The sequence below is a fragment of the Zalophus californianus genome, chromosome 10 (assembly GCF_009762305.2).
Source record: "Zalophus californianus isolate mZalCal1 chromosome 10, mZalCal1.pri.v2, whole genome shotgun sequence".
Lineage (NCBI taxonomy): Eukaryota > Metazoa > Chordata > Mammalia > Carnivora > Otariidae > Zalophus > Zalophus californianus.
In genome coordinates, this window is record NC_045604.1 from 79760982 (window position 1) to 79778265 (window position 17284).

The window sequence follows — 17284 nt, forward strand, 5'->3', positions numbered from 1 at the left end:
ACACAGGAAATGGAAGTGAAGACGGATTTGTACTGGCTTGTAAAGTATTCTGAAGTTTTGCGTTCCTTTTATAAAAATTCCTGCCTATGTTGTTTTGTTGTTGTTTGTCCTTTTCTTATAAAAGGTAAAATGTAGAATTCGTGAAAATGATTATGTGAGGGCACCAGGGCATGGAAATCTGGTTCTGCTGTGTTAAAGAAAATAAAGCATCTTAAAAATAAATGGTTAGTAAGAACTTTCTCAATTTAAGGCATATACTTATTCTCATCCCTATTAAGATGGAACCTGAACTTGGTGAATTTTCACGGTCAGATAGAACACTTCATTTAAATTCTGGATTGCTGTGGAATACCCCCACATCTCATTTTATTTTTGATTGGGAACTATGATTTATAGTTTGGTGTCTAGATTCTTCTAGTTCTTCTTATATACATTCTATGGAAAACATACTGTACAAAAGTTTTACTTGATTTTTTTTCTCAAGTAACCATGCTCTTTAGAAAACACTGTAGGTCAGGCCAGCGGTTCCTGGGTGGCTCAGTCAGTTAAGCATGATTCTTGATTTTAGCTCAGGTCATGATCTCAGGGTTCTGGGATTGAGCCCTGAGGCAGGCTCCATGGTCAGCGGGGAGCCTGCTTAAGGATTCTCTCTCTCCCTCTCCTCCTTCCCTGCTCCTTGCTTGCACCCTCTCTCTCTCTCTCTCTCTCTCTCTCTCTCAAATAAATAAATTAATCTTAAAAAGAGAAAGAAAACACTGTAGGTCTGGCCATATAATTCTACCTTGTTCTTTGAAGTAGATCACATTGAGATCTTCTGAATGTTTTGAGAGAAGCCAATAGACTGAGATTTTTATGGGAAAAGTTCCAATTTTTTAAATGTTGGCAACTCATTTAAAAATGTAAAGAACAGTGTGAAGTCTTAACTGAGACTACACCTGTGGGCTTGATTCGTCCTATAAATGGCTAGTCTGTGACATCTAAAAGGATGTGCTCTTCAATCCAGCCCCACATGCACGGTGTTGGTAGAAATTTCAAGGTCTGGAAGTACAGGGATAAAGGAGGACAGCAGACTCAGATGGTCACGGTTGAGATGCGTATTGTTTGCCAGTATAAGGGGATCGTACTTCTTAGCCTCCTTGACATTGGGCAAAGCCATGCAACTAGTTATGGTCAACGGGTTGCATGCAGGAGGAATGTGAGTCACTGCCAGGCTGCTCTGAAACACTCTTGCTTTGCTCTTCCCCCAGCAATCATGGAAGTACATCCTAAAGATGTCCTTAAAAAAAAAAAAAGATTTTCTTTATTTATTTGACAGACAGACAGGGAGAGAGGGAGTCCAAGGAGGGGGAGCGGCAGGCAGAGGGAGAGGGAGAAGCAGACTCCCCACAGAGCAGGGAGCCCAATTTGGGACTCGATCCCTGGACACCGGGATCATGACCTGAGCCAAGGCAGACGGATAACCAACTGAGCCACACCCCAAGCCTGTGGTTTTTAAAATAATTTTCAACTGTAGTATAACTTGGTTTATCCTGACTAATATGGGGTGTATTTGATTTCTATTGCTGTGCAACAAATTATCATAAATTTAGCAGTTAAAAGAATGCTCTTCTATTTGTCCAAAGTTCTATAGGTCCAGAGTCTGGCACAGTGTGGCTAGATTCTCTGCTAAAGGTGCCTCAAGGCTGAAATCAGGGTATCCACTGATCTGCATCCTAAACTAGGGGTTCAGCTATAGAAAGTTCTATTTCTGAGCAACCTTGGTTGTTGGCAGAATTCATGTCCTTGGGGTTGTAGACTGAGGTTCTCAGTATCTTGGTATTTGTTGGCCTGGGACCATTCTTAGCTTCTAGAGGCTGATCTTGGGTTCTTACCATGTGGCCCCTTCTTCAACAGCAAAGAATCTCCCTGAAACTGAATCCTTCTCATGCTTTGGGTCTCTGATGTCCCTTTCTATGACCAGTCAGAGAAAATTCTCTGCTTTTTAAAGCCTCTTGTGATTAGATCATCCCCATTGGGATAATCTCCTTATCTTAAGGTCAACTGTGGCGCATAACATAACCTAATCATGAGAATAAAAATCCATCAGCTTTATAGTCCTGGGGATTATGCAGGACAATTTACACCAAAGGGGAAGAAAATCTTGGGGTTTATATTTTTTTTAAAAAAGATTTATTTATTTATCAGAGAAAGAGATAGAGAGAGAGAGAGAGAGAACACAAGCAGGAGGGGCACAAGGAAAGGGAGAGAGAATCTCAAGCAGACTCCATGCTGAGCACAGAGCCAACATGGGGCTAGAGCCTAATATGGGCCTGGATCCCAGTACCCTAAGATCATGATCTGAACCGAAACCAAGAGTCCCGTGGTTAACCAACTGTGCCATCCAGGCGCCCCTCTTAGGGTCTGTATTAAGATTCTATCTAACACATGCCAGTGAGTAAGACTCTTTGTTGGTCTGTTTTTGTATGGGGAAGAATCTATACACCTATCTCTTGTTTAATGACTTTAACTCATTCCTAAAAACTTTGCTACTAAATAAAAAGCCATTGAATGGGGGGAAAATTCCATTACTTTTAATGGGAAAATTATGATGCCTCCCATCCCAACCAAACCATCCTCACAATTTTCAAAGATAGAAAAATACATCAATTGAACAATGAAAACAAGTTTACTCAAGAACTAAGGAAAAAATGGAAAGTAAACCAATATAGCATGTACATAAACTATAATGCAAACAAGGCTTATTGTACCTGGCAAAGGAGGAAGATAAGACTTAATTATGGAGGTATGCAAGGTAATCATTTCTTTGAAAGGTGCATTTTTCTTTCTATGCCATTTTCTTCAGTAATTTCTGAGCCATTTTGGGGGTTGGTGGGTAGGTTGTCTCGCACTCAAACTGCTTAAGAAAATAACAGTAGAGCTCACATAAACACCTGTAGGACAAAACAAGCCTAAATATGAGTGCACTCATGGCAGTACTGTATGTTAGAACCTACCAAGTGGTATAGAAGATACTGCCTCCTTATCTCTTGATCTTGGTGTGCACAGGCAGGGAAAGTCCTTTGGGTCCATCCAAATAGGGCTTGCAGTTCAAATTTGTTCACTTGATATTTTCTGACTTGAAACTGTTGTGTTGGGTAAACTGGAGAGTGTGTCTTTGCCTGAAACTATAATGTCAAACTATCACTTCCTATACACATGTATTCAGTGTGTTTTGGGGAAAAAATATTGGAGATTATATATATATATATACACACACACATATAAATAATACGTATAATAGTGATTATATATATATATATATATATATATATATATATATATATATATATATATATATATAGAGTGGTTGTCCAAAAAGTAGCATACTTTTCAAGAGCCATTATGGCAGAAATGGATTGAACAGTTATCCTGTGATCTAATATTTAGATCTCATCCAAGGGTACATAGTTTAGGAACCCTCTGAAATACATAGGCCCATAGCTGGTTTATATTTATCACCTGCTGTTGGAAAAAAATCACTCTTTTTCCTCCCTTAGTTACACTGAAAATTAACAAGTCAAGTATCATAAAAGGAAAAAAATTGAGATTAAATTTAAACTAAAATGACATCCATTTGGAGGTTACCACTAATTAGGAATTACTGGATGAACCAGGCTTAAAAAAAATGAATGTAGAGCTGAAAGTAGATAGTTATTGGCTTTTATAAATCCTTTTATTTAAATTTTTAAAAAGGAAATTTCAAACTTAAAAGTTAATTCCACATTTCAGGGTACTATTTCCTATAGCACAAAAACAAGATAATGAAAATATAATTTTTAAAAATCAGCACAAAGGCAAAAATAATGAAATTCTGTATCTTTCTTTAAAACGTTTTAGTAGGAACTGTCCATTTATGTTATAGTATTATATTTCTATTTCCTAAATGCCATGTAGGGTACTTTTTTGGGATCCTGAATGAGGTAGAAAGGCTGTAAGCCTCAGCTTTTTCTGTTATTTGTCCAAATTAGTCTTACTTGAAAAATTCCTGGGAATAAGTTTAACGTTCTCGAAAATGGACAAAAGCATATTTTTGGTAAAGTGCCTTGATAGTTCAAGAGGAGAAAATACAGTTTTAAGCAAATATTATATAAATCTAATACACTTGAAATAATGTTTATAGAAAATGTTTCATGTGTGTCCTCAATACATTTATAATCCAAAACTATTTACTCTGCTTCAATTCTAATATTTTTAAGTAGGTTTATTAAGAACTAGCCCACACACCGTACTTAGGGAGAAGTATGTGGAGAAAAGTGAAGGAGAAGTCAACATATGATTCATATGTTGAGAAAAGTGAAGGAGAAGTCAACATATGATTTGGGGAGCAATGACTCTCCACCACCAATGGCTTCAAGAAGAATTCCATCATGCACTCCCCTTTTTTTTAGGGAGAGAGAGTGTGTGAGTAGGGTGGGGGAGAGGGAGAGAGAGAGAATCTCAAGCAGGCTCCATGCTCAGTGCAGAACCAACGCAGGGCTTAATCTCACAACCCTGAGATCGTGACCTAAGCCAAAATCAAGAGTCAGACGCTTAACTGACTGAGCCACCCAGGCACCGCCTTCATGCATTCCTTTTGAATAAGTTATATATTTATGGGTCTTGCCTTATGCAACCTGATTCCCTCAAGACTTTTTGAGATGAAATGGCATTCGATAGTGTTAGGGCTTCTTCCCCAAAAGTGATGACAAGTTGGAAGACATTATGTTCTAACAGTTGAACAGGATTAGTTTCAACTGCAATAAAATCCTCGTGACGTTGACTTAAGAGAAATGTATTCTTTTTCATATAAATGACATCTAGAGGCAGGCAGTCTGAGACTATAATGAAGCTCCATAGTTCTTGGGGATTCATGCTCTTTCTATAGTCAATACATGATTTTGACCTCATTGTCCAAGATGGCTGCTGGTGGTCCAGCCCACAGGAAGGACAGAGGAAGAAGAGGCCAAAGGTACATGGTAGCTACCTCTTGGGAAGGTTTCCCAGAAGACAAAACAGATTATTTTCTCTCCCACTTGGAATTTAGTTATATGTCCATACCTAATAACAGGGGAGTCTGGGTGGCTACATGTCCTAGTTAAAAAATTTGAGATTTTATTATAATGACAAAAGGGGGAAGGGTTCTTGGTCTCTGACACTGGAAGAAAGAGCATGGTCTCTGAAGTCAGACACATCTAGATTGTCAATCTAGCACTTACTGTGTGACCTTGTGAAAGTGACACAAGCCTCCATTTTAAAACCTAAGACAAGGATGATATCACCTGCTCTTATGGTTATTATGGCCTGCTTTCCTAATTTCCATGAAGCATATCTGTAAAATAACAACACTCTGACCCCTGATACATGCACCTTACACTGTATCTTCCAACACATTCAATCATCTTTGGAAACAACTCTGAAAAACTTCCTTCAAAGTCACATAAATCTCATTAAATTAGAATCCACCGCTTAACACAGAGTGTTTGTACAGCAAATGTAGATTGAAAGAGTAAATACATTTGAAGAATACTCCCATGAACCCACTACCCAACTGTATAATAAATACTGACTGAGTAAAAAGTGAAAGAAAAAATGAATTACTCAGATTCTTTCTTTCTTTACCTCAACAATAATTTTAAGTAAAATTATGCAGCCTGGGGGTAGCCTTTCCCTGTTTCCAACCCTATTGTGAAGAGAGGGACTTTTAAAATTAATTTTGTATTATGAAAGTGTATTTGTTAGGGCTCTCCAGAGGAGAACCAATATGAGATAGATTGACAGATAGAAATACAAACATGTCTCTCTATATAGATACATAAATCTTTATATTTATATCTACACCTATATCTAAAATTAAATTTATGATAAGGAATTGGCTAATTAGATTATGAAGACCGAGAAATCCCACAATTTGCCACCTGCAAGCTACAGACCCAGGAAAACCAGTGGAATAGTCCAAAGACCTGAGGTCAAGAGAGTCAGGGATGTAGAATCCATTCTGAGTCTGAAGACCTGAGAATCAAGAGTCCCCAGGGCCAGAGAACAGTCAGGCAGCAAGTGAATTCTCCCTTCCTCTGCTTTTGAATTCTATCTGGGCTGGGAGTGGGTTGGATGATGCCACCCCATATTAAGGAGGGCTACCCACTTGGCTCAGTTCACCAGTTCAAATGCTAACCTCCTCTGGAACACCCTCAAAGACACACCCAGAAATAATGTTTAACCAGTTATCTGGACCACCCCCCCGCCATCCCAGTCAAGTTGACACCGAAAGTCAATCATTATATAAAGCAACAACAACGACAACAACAAAAATGGGTTGCAAACAAGTACAGAAAGGGTTCAAATATTAAAGCCCATCATTGACTTCATTCCCCAAGATAACTGCTGTGTATAGTATAGGATTTTCCCTTCCTGACCTTTTTTTACTATCCATATTCAAAACAGACATAAGGAGAATACTAAACACATGATTCTGCAACATCTTTTTGTCCTTAACAGTGTATCTTGGACATTGAGCCACACCAGTGTATAAAAGCTGACCCCATTCTTTTTAACTGCTGCATAGTACTCCATGGTGTGGATGTTCCATACACTTCTTAAGCAGGGCCCAAATGGGGATGTTCTACCTGTGTCTGGTTTTTCTCTATGACGAACATGTTGCCAGGAATATCCTTGTACAAATATTTTTGCTTATACCCATGGGGAAAGTCCTGGAAATTAGGTCATCTGGCCTAAGGATCTGCTCATTTGGCAAAGGAACACAGAATGACATAATGCCAGAAGAAGCCATTTAGACATCTTTTGTTTGCCAGTCCCTGATTGGTGTCTGGACTGAAAAGAAACTCCCCAACTGGGCACAGATACAGATTCCTTCACATTTTCAATGCCCACATCTCCTTATACCTCTTTCCCCTAGCAGCTCAGCAAGATGTTCTATGCCTGAATGGCCCCTCTTAGGTAGGCAAGAGAAAAATAAGCCTGACTAATATTTCCCTAACATACCGATAGCGTTTTCGAAAGCAGAGATGATGCTTCAAGCAGACTGTTTGCTTTAGGTCGGCGGCGCGCAAGCGATGACCTGCGGGCCAAAGCTAGCTTCCATCCCTTTCTGTACAGTCCGTCAGCTAAGAATGGTTTTAAGGATTTAAGTAGATTTAAGCGGTTGTCGGGGAATAAAAACACAAGGAATATCGGTGATGCACAAAAATGGTACGACATTAAATTTCACGTCCGTAAGTAAAGCTTTACCAGAACTGGTTTGCAGGTTGTCTGTGGCCACTCTTCACCAAACAAGGGTGGAGTGGGGCAGCCGCCAAAGAAACACTATGGCCCAAAACATTGAGCATATTTACTATCCAACCTTTTGCGGAAAATATTTTCTCACCGTCCCTTCGTTTATTTGGTATTAAAGTATAATGAACTATGCTGTATTAGTTGTAGATGTACCATAGGACTCAACAATTCTATACATTTCTCAGTGCTCATCACAGTAAGTGTAGTCTTCATCCCCTTCACCTGTTCACCCGTCACCCATCCCCCCCTTTCTGGTCACCACCAGTGTGTTCTCTATAGTTGAGTCTATTCTTGGTTTGTCACTTTTTTTCTTTGTTCATTTGTTTTGTTTCTTAAATTCCACATGAGTGAAATTATATGGTATTTGTCTTTCACTTATATTACACCATCTAGATTCATACACGTGGTTGTGAATGACATGATTCATTTTTTATGGCTGAGTAATATTCCATTGTGTGTGTGTGTGTGTGTGTGTGTGTGTGTGTGTGTGTGTGTGTGTATCTCACATCTTTATCCATTCATCTGTGGATGGACACTCAAGCCTCACAAAACATATAATCCAATTAAAAAATGGTCAGGGCTACCTGGGTGGCACAGTCAGGTTGAAACCAGTCTTGATTTCAGCTCAGGTCATGATCTCAGGGTCCTGGGATTGAGCCCCATATGGAGTCTGCTTGGGATTCTCTCTCTCTCTCCCTCTGCCCCTCCCCCCGCTCAGAAGCTCTCTTTCTAAAAAAAATAAATAAAATCTTTAAAAAAATGGTCAGAGCGGAGTGCCTGGGTGGCTCAGTCGTTAAGCATCTGCCTTTGGCTCAGGTCATGATCCCAGGGTCCTGGGATCGAGACCCACATCGGGCTCCCTGCTCTGCGGGAAGCCTGCTTCTCCCTCTCCCACTCCCCCCTGCTCGTGTTCCCTCTCTCGCTGTGTCTCTCTCTGTCAAATACATAAATAAAATCTTAAAAAAAAAGTCAGAGGATCCAAATAAACATTTTACCAAAGAAGACATACAGATGGCCAACAGACACATGAAAAGATGCTTGACATAACTCATCATCAGGGAACTGCAAATCAAAACTGCAATGAGATATCACCTCACACCTGCTGGAAAGGCTAAAATCAAAATCACGAGAACAATAGGTGTCAGCAAGGATGCGGAGAAAGGGGAACCCTCCTACACTGTCGGTGGGAATGCAAACTGGTGCAGCCACTCTGGAAAACAGTATGGAGGTTCCTCAAAAAAATTAAAAATATAGAACTACCCTACGATCCAGCAATTGCACTACTGGGTAAAATTTACCCAAAGAAAATGAAAGCACTAATTTGAAAAGACATACGCACTCCCATGTTTATCAGCATTAGTTACCACAGCCAAGATATGGAATCCCACTCTTCCGTCAGGTCGGAGGTGCTATTTTTTCTTTTGTGCTAGTCTCATGTTTTCTCTTCCAAATTCTTCCTATCATTCTGTGTGTTATTTCTTGTTTTCCTCCACAATTCTCTGAAGATAATACTGTAAATTAGCAAGGCCCATTTTAATAGTGAATTGCATTTTCCCACTTGCCAAGTTTCTGAAGGTAAAATATAGGGAATTTTGTTTTTGGTGAATAACAAAACATAGCTCTTCATCTTTCTAGTTCTACCATTCCCTTTCTAGGGAAAGGGAATCTAGACTGATTTAATGGTAGGGTAGGAACCAGAGGCAATGCTACCCCTCTACACTTGGAGGTCCATCAAAACACAAAATCATTAACCCTTTCTGAACCAGGACTGGCCAGAAGCTGAACAGCTGCTAAAGTATTACTGGGAAAGCCTATTTCTAGGCTCATGGATAGAGGGAAGGGCTTGGTCTTTTTAGATTAATCCCCTGGCTCTCAGGTGATTGCTTGCAAGGTGACAAGGTAGTAGTAACATCAAAAGAGAGGACGAGTGAAGGAATTCTGGTGGCCTCTTTCTAGGTAGACTGCCATTTTGAGAAGACTGTGTGGAGCAGTGAGGTGGGGCTGTGGTTAATGGATGGCTCATGGAGCCAGAGCGTAGAAACAGGATGGCTCCTTGAGAAGTAGACCATGACATCCATGTTCCCAGAACCAGCTTTGCCTGGGACTCACTACAGATGGGAGTTATCAGGCCCCTACCCTAGACCAACTGAATCAGAAAACCCTGGGGTGGGGGGTGAGGCTGAGCAATCTGTGTTGTCACAAGCCTCCAGGTGAGGGCAATGCATTGTGCAAGGTTAACAACAGCTGTATTCAATCCCTACCTCAGGGTTCAGGGTGGAAGCAACACCAGAGAACTCACCAGAAACTGTTAATTTTGAAGTTTCCTGTTTGTGGGTTGGTTGTTTGTATAATGATGGCTACAATTTATCTAGGGCTTAGTTATTATGTCTCAGGTACTGTAGCACATTTGAATACCAAGAGCTAGTGCATTTTTTGAATATATTCCGAACACTGTTCTAAGCGCTTTCTTCTACCACCTCATTGAATTCTGAAAACAATCTAATGAGGCAGGTGCTGTTAATACCTCCATAACACAGAAAACTGAGGTACAGAGTAGTCATGTCCTTGGTGAAGGGTCATATGGGTAGCGAAGAGAAGACCCATGATGTGGACCAGGTGGTCAGGCTCCAGGGCCATCACTGGTAACCACAACGGACTGTTGCTGATATTCTGAGATGCATTAATTAATTCAGTGCACCATTTTAGCCACTTCACCTTTACTTAGAAAGTGAAATGCATTAACCATATTTTATGGCTAAAGAGTCAGACGTGCCAAGAGGTCAACTAACTTGCCTCAAATCACACAGCCTTTACAGGCTCAGCTGGGCTTGGACCCTGGTGTGCCTGCTTCTGTGTTGGGTCCCTTGAGCTATCATGCCACGGTCCATTCTCAGGATTGTTGTGGTGCTGGCATGTCAGCTGGGTCATCGACACCCAGGGAGGGCCCTGACCCTGTTTTGGAACAGCCTGGCCCTTTCTTAAGGGCGTACAAGGCACAGGTCCTCCATTCATCCCCAAACTGAACCACACCAAAAAGAAAAAAAAAAAAGTCCCCAGGAGCATCCTGGGAGCTCAACGGAAAATGCAGCAAAGGTGAGACCTGGATTCAAGTATGACTCATGTGAACAGTTTTCCTTAGCACATAAATGGAAGGGGGGGGGCAGGGGCATCAGTTAGACTATGTAGCTAAATAATCACAAATACGCAGAAAATTCTTGGATATCCAGGAAATCAGCATGGTCCATGAACACTAATTAAGAAACACAGAATCTCCTTTTCAGAATTGTTAGAAAGGAAACCACTTGGCCCAACACGGTGTCACTTTGGTTAGGACCCCAGGTCAGTAAACCAAGAACATAATACCTAACGGAACTACAGTTTCAAACCCCCCATGAATGTTAGCTTTAACCAGTCCACGTGGGAATTTCCTGGTCAGCCCCAGGAAGTTTACTGATAGAACCCTTCCATTCCCTTTAGGAGGGCAACCTTGCCTAAAACGCTGGCTTCTTAGCTAATAACTTCCCTTTTTTCTTCTGCCTCTCTCCTTTTAAAAAGCCCTTTTCTTTCCCGTAGCCCTTTGGAGCACCCCTTTACTGGCTAGCTGGGACGCTGCCTGATTCATAAATCGATTAGTAAAGTCAATTAGATCTTTACAATTTACTTGAATTTTTAATGGACTAAATGAGGTGCTCAAGATTCAGGAACAGTGTGGTGATGTACAAAGTATGGCTACTTTCAGGTTTGAGCAGTCTGGTCTCATCACACTGGCCTTCTGTTTGTTCTAACATGCTAGGCTGGTTCTGAACTCAGGCCCTTTGCCTGATCTTCCTTCCCTCCAGAATACCCTGTCCTCAGATCTTAGCTTCATCATCACCTTAGCCAGGATGCCAGGGGAAGTCACTCAAATAAGGGGGCTGAACGTTACGGCCCAAGGGAGGAGAGAGTGGGACAGAAGCAGAGAAGAAATGTGTTTTGTTTTGCAGAACCAGCCAACCAACGGTTCCAGCCAAGGAGATGCCCAACTAGGCGTCTCACCTAACAGCTCCTTATCTGAGCCAGTTTGGGCCAGCCTGGAGCTGACGGCCCGCACAGAACCCCAGCTGACCTGAAGTTACTGTTAGCTCATTACAATACTAAGATCTCCTCCTATGGGCGGAGTTTTCCACTGTTTTTTGAACATACGATGCAGGCCCTAACATGTTGACACACTAGGCATGTGCCATTGAACCAAAAATACCTGAGCAAGCTCTCTGGCCCTGCCCTGGGATGCACTGAATGAAAGCTTCCTGTACCAACCCCAGGGGGAGACAGTACCTTGAGAGCTCTCTCCCTGTCTCCTGCCTTGTAACAAGTAATGTTAGTTCTTGGCTTTCAACTCTTACATGGGTTGTGTTCAATTTGGTATCTGCCAAGCAGTGAACCTCTTGCATTTGGTTACAACAACGTTCAGGGTTTGGCTGGAGGGTCTTATCCTTAGAGAGGCCTTCCCTGGTCACTTGGTCTAATGATGCCCTTCTCCGTGGCCCCCCACTCCAGGCCAAGCATTAGCACCTCCTTTTACTACACATTCCCTCCACTTTCTAAAGTCGTTTTAGTTACTCATTGGTTTATGTCGCCTCTGTCCCCTCCTGGGACCCTGCGCTCCCTGGGAGCAGGGCCTTGCCCCTTATGCTCGCCACAGCATCCCCAGAGCCTGCAACAGTGGCTGGTACCTGGGAACTGAACCCTACCTACTGGTCTCACTTCTCCCTGGGGGGAAATTCCAGATGCCTCGCCATTCCTCCCCCCTTGTGCAATCCGGACCTGATCTGAAATCTGATCCTGGGTTTGTAGGAAGCGCCCTGCCCCCCTGTGAGCATTATTCACAAGGCAAGCCCGGAGGGAGTGTGCTCAGCCCTGCTCTCTTATCTGGAGAAGGGAGGCTGAGCAGCTGCCTTGCTCCTGGCTTGCCCAGAACAGCAGCCCCAGCTCACCTTTCCAGCCCAGAGGTCTTTTTGGTTCTGATGGTGATTATTCGAATGAGGCATTTTTAACTGCACAGTCCAAGGGCTTCTCAGCAGGGGACCCATTAACACTGGCCTAAATGGGAGTCACCTAGAGGGAGTGAAGCCCCAGGGACGCTCGGAAAGCCTTAGCAGAGGGCGGGGCCTCCTCTGTCGCTGCGGCTTCCCCAGGCAATCAAATGGGCCGCAGACAGGATTGCTCACTTAGCATCTCCAGCCTCCAGTCTCTGAGGCCGCCCTGGAACTGTCTGCCCGGCTGCCTGGAAATCAACCATCTGCCTCCCAGGCTCCCTCCATCTCTCCTCCGCCCCTCCTTCTCCCCTTCCTTCCTGCCGTCCATCTCCCCTTCCTTTTCTCCCTCCTCCCTCCCTCCCTCCCTCCCTTCTTTTCTTCCTTCCTCCTTTCTCTCTTCCTTTCCTCGTCCACCCCTTTCTCTTCCCCCCTCCCCCCTGCCCTAAGGACTTTACAAAGGCTCTCTGAATTTCCCTCTTTCTACCTCTGAGCCCTGGCAACTGGCTCCACCCACTTCATCCCTTTCTCCTGCATCTGGCCTGCATCTAAAATCTGAAATATCAAGGTGACCTACTTTCGCTTTGTAGGTGGAGGCCATGCAGCTGTGGCTAGGTGAATGAGAAGTGGGTAGAGGTGCCCAGCAGGCGGGAACCGTGGGCCCTACAGGTGATATATCTGATGGGGCTGGGGGAGGCTGCTTGCGGGGGCAGATTTTCAAAGCCTGGCCCCTCCGGCAGGCTTCACGCACCTGGAGCACTTCACGGAACCTCCTTTGGCAGCAAGTTGGACAGAACCTGGGATTTCTATACCGGAGTGCGATGTTGGACCCCACATTTACTGAGCGCTACCACCACTGTGCTAAGCGGTGTGATCCAAGTAGCAGTAATCGTGATCACTTCATAAAGCAAGCACTCTGCACACACCCCATCTCGAGGGAATGCTCCCCAAAGCCCTTGTGAGATGGGGGTGATTTGTGCCCATTTTTCAGATGAGAAAACTGGGGTGTAGAGGGGTTAAGTTATACTGTTTCTCAAATTACAGTTCTGTGAGGTGAGAATTCTGATCTCCATTTTATTCATGAAAACCCCGAGAGGCTCAGGGTAAAGATCCCACAGCCGCCAAGTAGGAAACCCAGGGCTCAGCAGCAGTCCCCAGTGCGTGCTAGGCTAGGCTGTAGTGCCCAATAAACTAATGCCATCTGCAAAATTTTAAAATTCGGTTGCCCTGTGACAGATTACCTCCTTGGTGCTGACCAGAAAATTCCCGACACTTCTCGGGGGAGGTTGGAACTGCAATTAGGGTAGGTATTAAGCCCAGGTTTGGTGATTTAGCCTAAGTGGCTCCATCTGCACAGTAGGTGGGTATTAGACTCAGAGGTGGTGCAGCAGATAGTAAATACGGCTTCACGCGGCTTTCTCTTTAGCCACGCCCCTTTGCAATGTGATTGCCCTCCCCCACCAGGGGTGCGGAGTCTAAGGCCCCGCCTCTTGCATCTGGGAGAGAGAGGTGACCTCCTCTTACAGGTCACCTCACCAGGCAGCCAGCCACCCCCAGAAACATTAGTGTGGCTGACCAGCAGCTGACTGTGGGTGCATGAGGGGAGCACAGGTGAAAGTAAAAGAACTGCCCATCTGAACCTGAACCCAGCCCCAAATGCCAACCACGTGATCACAAGCCCACTCAGCATCTCTCAGAGTGTATTCTCCAGCCCAGCCGCATCAGCATCAGCATCACCCGGGCACCTGTTAAAGGTGCAGATTTTTATTTTCATTTATCTATTTATTTATTTATTTAAAGTTAGGGTGTTTTTTTTTTTAAGATTTTTATTTATTTGACAGAGACCCAGCGAGTGAGGGAACACAAGCAGGGGGAGTGGAAGAGAGAGAAGCAGTTTTCCCACAGAGCAGGGAGCCCGATGCAGGGCTCGATCCCAGGACCCTGGGACCCATGACCTGAGCTGAAGGCAGACACTTAACGACTGAGCCACCCAGGCGCCCCAAAGGTGCAGATTGTTAGACTCACTTTAGAACTAGTGGATCATGCACTCTGGGAGTAGAGCCGAATGACGTTTAAAAAAAAAAAAAAGTCCCCCAAGTGATTGTGGAGCAAGCTAACAATTAAAAACACACTAAACTAAGTATGTGGTTTAAGCCACTAAGTTTAAAGACGCTAACTGGTACAAGGGTAGAAGATGAACTCACCCATGCCCATGTGATGCTTAGATTTCATTAGGGGAGATAACATATTCTTAAATATAAAAAGCCTGCAATGTATGAGGTCAGATGTTAAAGTTATAAACCAATATCAGATTGCATGATCCTAATGAGAACTAATATTTATTTTTAAGATTTATTTTTTATTTTTAAGCACTCTCTACACCCAACATGGGGCTCGAACTCAAAACCCCAAGATAAGGGGTTGCAAGCTCCACTGACAGCCAGCCAGGCACCCCTGAGAACTAATATTTAAGTGAATGCTTATTATGTGCCTGGCTGTGAAGTGCTCTGCATTCATTATTTTGCTAAGTCCTCACAGGAACTCCTTGAGGGTCGGTGCTGTGCTTCCAACCATTTTATTGACCTCGGGTGAGGCCTAAAGAAGATAAGCACTTTGCCCAAGGTCACTTAACCAGCCAGTGGCAGAAAAGGATTCTAACCTTGGTGTGTCCCAGACCCTTAAGGCCATGCCCCTGGGTGTCGTAGGATCCAACCCCCAAGTGCACTGCAGAAAGCAGAAAGCATGCTGGGAACATCCAGAGGGAGAGCCTGGGCACAATCAGGAGGGGATTTATGGCAGAGGGAGTCCCTGGGTTGACTTCAAAGTCCAAGACATGTGAAGACAGAAGGGAAGAAGAATTTCAGACAGGGGACAAACTTGGGCAAAGGGGAGAGAACAAGCGAGCCTCAGGAAGAGGCACTCATTTCATTGACAGAAGACAGTGTTCCAGGGAAGGACTGCGGCAGAATTTTAAATTCAGAGAGTTACAAAGAGCCAGCATTAATAATCTTGTTAGACACGAGGTGTGGAAAGGTTATTTGAAATATTAAATTATTAAACTCAGCACTAACTGAATGTATTCTGAATTCTGGGTGGTGTGGTCTCTGAGTTGGTTTCCCTCCACTGTTGGACTATCCATGGTTTGAAGGTGTTGGACTTGAAAGGGCAGGAAAACTATTTTGTTCTTGTTTTAGTCTGATCTCTCACACACATTTTTTCATAGAGATATTTTTTTCCTTGAAGCTTATTGAGAGAGTAGGACCCCTCTCTTTCTGCTATCCTGTCTTTATGTATCGACAGTCAAAAGAGGGAATGCCTAGGTAAGCATCTACTATTGTGATCAGCATTCTGTTCACCGCCAGGGAAGATGCTACCCCTGCTCGCAAGATATTTAGCAATCTAATCGGACACAAAACTGTCCGGCACAAATGCTAAGGACTATTAACAATGAGAGCAGAGAAAAATCAGTGTAGGCTGAAGCAACCAGGAAGACCTTCCGGGAGAAGTCAGTATTGATGGGGAAGGAAATTTCAGTACAATATTCAGTATCCTTAGTATCAGTTAGAAGATACTCTTTATTCAATTTAGAAAAAAAGGAGAGGTCACCCGGTGCCTAAAAATTTCTTGGCACTTTTTCAGTCTGAAGTAGCAAATGTGTTTCACCTTTTGGATCTGTTGTGCCTGGAGGGCTATCTTGTAAAGAATTTTGAGTCCGCCAGCCCCGGGGGCAAGGAGTGCTGGAATCAACTGGTGATGTCTGCCATAGGTGTGGAAGGAGCCAGGGAGAACGTTCTACATACACGACTTCTCCCACACTTTTCTCTGTGACTTAGAATAAAACAACTGTTCTCATGGACCCAACTAGCTGAACTCTTTAACTAACTGGACTTCATGCCTTGCTTTTTGACTTTTAGGACAGACGCACAGAAGGAAAATGAAATATATCAGATACTTGAAGAGAATCTTCCCGTACATTTCTATTCAGCTCGTTAAATTTTAAACCGATATCCTGTGCTTTATTTAGCGTATTGTAAGCTGATTCCTTTATATTCTGAAAGATGACTGTGAGGCACAAAAAAATCGTGGATTATTAAGGATAAACTGTGTATTTGTATAAACACCAAGCTATGTTCTGTTGAAAACATGTGTTCTTAGATGAAAGTCTATTTGCATTAAGAAACACTCATTTAAGGATGTAGTTACTTGCCACAGTGGTAGGTGATTCTGAAAGTGTTTGGTTCTAATTAATGCTAGATTTGAGGATAGAAATCAGAAAGAGAAGTGGGTCACAGGAGACGATTTCTTCTTGATTAGACAACAACAGCAGCAAGAGGAATGGGGTGGAGGTTAGTAGGGCTCCGCACCACACAACTCTAGGAGAGGCCATTTGTTAACAGTTACCTGCAACACAGCCAATGGGACTTCTTGGCATTCCATCTTAAGCCAAGTTCAAGTTCAAATGCCAATTTCAGTTCAGCTCAACAAATATTTATTTAGCATTTACCAGGTATATTAGTCAGGGTTTTCCAGAGAAACATGAACCAACAGGATATATAGGAGATATATACGTAGGAGGGATGGATGGACTGACTGATTAAAAAGGACCGACTTCCCTGATTTTGGAGGCTGAGCTGGGGAGAAACCCAAGAAAGCCATTGATATAGTTCCAGTCGGAAGGCCTGAGAACCAGGAGTACCTACGGTATAAATCCTGGTCCAAGTTCTGGAGAAGATCAATGTCTTGGGCCTAGGAGTCAGGCAGAGAAAGCAAATTCCCTCTTATTCTACCTTTTCGATGTATTCAGGCCTTCAGTGGATTGGGTGATGCCCACCCACTTTAGGGAGAGTGGTCTGCTCTACAAAGATGCTGATCTCATCCAGAGACACCCTCCAGACACATGGAGGAATGTTTAGCGAAATATCTGAGCACCCCTATGATCTGGTCAAGTTGATACATAATATTAA